Below are 4,442 nucleotides of genomic sequence, written 5' to 3' on the forward strand. Positions count from 1 at the left end.
CCTGTCCCGTCCATATGTCTAGTACTCTAGTATAGGCTCATAGATTCGTATGTATGGGTAGTATGGTCTCACGATTTTGATAAGCGTTTATATATATATATATATATATCTATATATGTATGTGTATATTATTTTGATAGCCGAAGGGCTTATGTATATAGAGGTAATTATGTTTCCAAATGAAAAACGATTTTCCTATGATTTGAGTATGAATTTGATGAATGAACGTTTAACGAGTATGATAAGTAGCAGAATGAGCGGTGCTCAGTGGATAGCCCCGGGTACCCGTCATGGCCCCTAGTCGGGTCGTGACAAGCCCTTAGTATCTTACCTTGCATAATCAATCTGCATTTGCCATTTTTGAACTAATCAATATTTGTTAGATACTTAAATTATGGTTATATTTGAAAATTATTTGTTATGTGATTAATTGCATCTACAAATGGAAACAATTGATTATAGTTAATTATGGTTGTAATTAAATTAGCCAATTTCAAGGTCTAAATCAATTAAGGTCATATTTGCAAAATTATCCTTTATTTGATTAGTTAAAATAAATTCGGCTATATTTGAAATGTTAATTAAGTGACAGCTTTGAAATATGGCTATCTGTTAAATTTGAATATTTGACCTCCTCCGCATATGTAAATATATACACAGATAGACACATGTGTATACATATACACATAGACACATATGTATATCATGTATACACATATATGAATTGGGCCCCTCCAGTTTCACTCATTTTTAGTTGGCCGAGCCCAGCCCATAATATGACCAGACCCGACCCAGTTGGCAAAAAATATATAAACCCCACCCTTCACCCAAACGCACCCTTTTGGTCCTTTTCATTCAAAAGCTAGGGTTTTCGAGAAACCCTAGCGCCACCTAGAGGCGATGGCCTCTCTCTTAAGTCACTATTGCAATTTCTGATATGTTTACAGGCGTACTACGCTTTACTAGGTCTGGTATAGCCAGATCGAGCAAAAGCATTTAATGCTTCACCCCTCTCTCATCAAACATGACCCAAACGCGGTATATCTCTCTTCCCTTTTTACTTTTTCTAATTAATTGGGGTCAACGACTACAAATCCCATTATTGGATTTGTCTCAAGGTGAATTTGAACTCTCAAATCCCTTTGGTTGGTCCAAAACCAACAGGATCCGTTGCGAATTCTTCCAATCGAGCCTTTCATGAATTTTTCATCTTAAATCGTGACCCTTGATTGTTTAAACAAGGTTTATTCCAAGAAATTTGTTGGAAGTCCCACATTGATTTGGGGCTAGTGTTTGGGAATTTTGGGGGTTCTATATAAAGAACCCCATTTCTACCATTTTTACAGAGGGGGACACATAGAATATCAAATATATTCACAAAAACTCGAATTTCTTACGTTTTGGCATAGTTTGCCTTGAAACTTTAATTTTTTGAGTTAAGTTAAATTTTTAAATATTTTATTTGTTTTAGTGTGGCTTGAGCATTGGGGTTAAGGAAGCAAGGATCTTCCAAGTTCAATCTGGACCGTTGGCTGCGCTCATGAGAGGTAATTTCTTTTCTTTATAGCTATCTTTAGGTATTTTTATTTGCTTACTACTTATGTGTGCTAAATTGTTAGTCTAGTCATGTTTGTATGTGTTGATTTCTATTCCTACTTAGTTTGGATTATTAGGTATTAGCTTAGGAATATTTATGTATGTTTAATTCCTGCTTAACCATGCTTATATGTGTAAGCTACTTGTTTTAGTTTCTGATTTAGATTTGATTTCCTGTTGAGTTGGTAGCTTAGTCTTTATAGACTAGCCTTATCATGGTATTAGCTCAATCTTAAGCCATGTTTAGATATTACTTTTCTTAAGCTTAGTTTGTGCTCTCAATATGCTTGTGTAGTCTAGTAACAGGTTTGACTTATTAATGCATCAATTGGCTAGTGTGTTCATATAGACATGATTAATTGAATTAAGGTCGATTAAATGAACTGTAGGTTGTCTGTGACAAGTAATAAGACTCGTTTGATTGATTGACTAGCTAATCTGATGTGATACAAGATGGTTAAGAGGAAGTTCTGACCTGATTTCAAACTAGGCTTAAGTTTATGTTAGTTAATAAGTGAGTATGGCATGTCTAGCTTGTTGTTCGATTCATGTAGAATTGATTAACTATATTTGTTTGCCTGTTGTTGTATGATTGATATACTGTCAGCCTGCCATCTATAAGATACCATGTATGAGCATGTTTTAACTCTCTTAGGCCTGCATATACCCATGTGTTGATAAAAAATGAAGTTTAAGTAATGTAGGCCTAGTGTGATGTCTTGTTAAGTTCATCTCATGTGTTTATTGGACAAATGATGGTTAATTGGTCACATGCTGGTCTGGTTATAGTGGGTCTAAGCTTGAACTTTGGAAATATTGATATAAGAATTTAGTCTATGTGTCAAACTTTCCAGAATATGCGATGATAAGTTAATTTTCTATGTTTGAATGTGATATAATCTTTGAACTTGTTAAACACTTCCATTGGCTGAAATGGAACTCATATTCAACATCACTATTTTGGTTGAGTCTGTATTAAGTCTGTTAGATGTTCTGTTATGCCTAATGGTGTCTGTTATGTGTCAATAACATAATGAGTCTACATGTAAGAGGACAAGATAAAATTTAGATTTGCATATAGGATTTTGGCCTTGAATCCAGTCTACTTGACTTCTTAAGTCCTCAATATTATGGTTTGTGAATGTTTGTGTGCTCTTTTGCTCACCTAGTTCTACCTTGATTTGTTTAGTGTGCATTGACCCCCTTTTCTTTTCCCTGACTCAAGATCTTTTTTGATGCCTTACATGCTGTCTTAAATACTCAATGTAAACCTGCAAAGCATTATCACTGCTGTTTAAAAATGTTTTCTTTTTAAAATGGCACATCACTGCACTTGTTGGTCTTCTGAATTCTGTATACTATGCATAGCATATCTGGTAACTCTCCTTTTTTCTTCATTTAAAATCTGTCTTTGTACCCTTTAAATGAAGCATTATAAAACACCAAGTAGAACAACGCATAGTTTTCTCTGAATTTAAGTGTTGATTCCGGTTTAAATATACAAGGAATATACCTAAATATACCCAATATACACATTTGCTGTGTACCTTTGGTATATAGGAACTTGTATATTCAGTATCAATATGGTATATCACCTATGTGGGTTTAGAATTGCTATGTAATTGTATCTGATTTGGGCTTGGTCCTTGTTCATTTATTCTCTATGTTTGGACTTGCCTTCTATATTATGATTAGTTTGTTTCTGGCTGGGCCATATTTGATTGTTGTTTACTCTACTGCAATTGGGTTTGTTTGTTTTCTGATCCTTTTCTTTGTGCTTATGATTTGGGATGAATTCCTCTTTGCGCGTGATCACTGCCTTAATATATGTGAAAAAAACATTGTATGTTTGTTTGAATAATTTGCATATGTGTATAATTGGTTTATGTTAAGCAAGTAGTTAAGGCCTAGTTACTTTCTAACCTCAAATTTCCTTTTTTCCCCCTTTGTGTTTGCATGTGAAAATACAGCGGGTCACTTCGGCCGATTTCCTCTGCACGAAACCTGTTTAGCCTGAGGCCCAACATTCTTTCTTTGATCAAGTCTGAAGAGAAGTAAAATAAGCTAATATTACGAAGGCCCATCCATGGGTAAAAATGGTCATTGGTGGGTTTTGGGTAGGCCCACCAGTTCAATTCTCATCCGTTTCCTTCTCCTTTTATCTTATATGCCATGTGTGTATATATTGTATATGTAAACAAATGTGTAAAATATTGAAACCCTTTATATTCTTAGAACTTAGGAAATACTCTAGTATTATTAGGAAGTCGCCAAAACTATTTTCAAAACTCCCTTAATTCTCTAAATTATGCATGAAATCAGCAACTAACTATAAAATTCCTTAAGACTGAAACTGGTTTGGATGTATAGTTCAGCCTAAACGATTTTAAAAATGAGGTTAAGTAACATTTTGGGCCTTCTGCCCCTTTTAAGAACCTGGAAACATGACGAATCTCTTTTGGGCCTCAAGTCCACTTTGAGATCAAAAGGACCAACTTGGACTCAATCAAATTGGAAGGAAAATGTTTTACAGATTTGGACTAACTCTTGTAACTTAAAAATTCAGAATCTCTTTTAAGCTGAAACATTATAAGACTGAATTGGGACTTGTATTTCTTACAAAATGTTTTAAAGTATTTTTGTCACGACCCAACTAGGGGTCGCGACGGGTACCCGGAGCTAGTTACCGAGCACCGTTCACTCTACTACTTATCTTGCCCATTTAATATTATTTTATAAATTTACATACCAGTTGTAGGAAAATCATAATTAAACAATAATAAATACCTTATATACAATTTCCTTTCAGCCATCAAAATAATATACATGCACATGAAAACGTCTTG

At 34.4% G+C, this 4,442-nt stretch overlaps 1 long non-coding RNA gene across 1 annotated transcript; it reads left to right on the plus strand.

The window, feature by feature from the left end:
* Positions 1-861: 861 nt before the first annotated feature.
* On the plus strand, positions 862-3,810 carry LOC132599723 (uncharacterized). Its single transcript, XR_009566970.1, has 3 exons — positions 862-1,038; positions 1,472-1,547; positions 3,567-3,810. It is a non-coding gene; the product is annotated as an uncharacterized LOC132599723 (long non-coding RNA).
* The last annotated feature ends 632 nt before the right edge of the window (positions 3,811-4,442 follow it).

Source organism: Lycium barbarum, chromosome 6, assembly GCF_019175385.1.
Source record: "Lycium barbarum isolate Lr01 chromosome 6, ASM1917538v2, whole genome shotgun sequence".
Lineage (NCBI taxonomy): Eukaryota > Viridiplantae > Streptophyta > Magnoliopsida > Solanales > Solanaceae > Lycium > Lycium barbarum.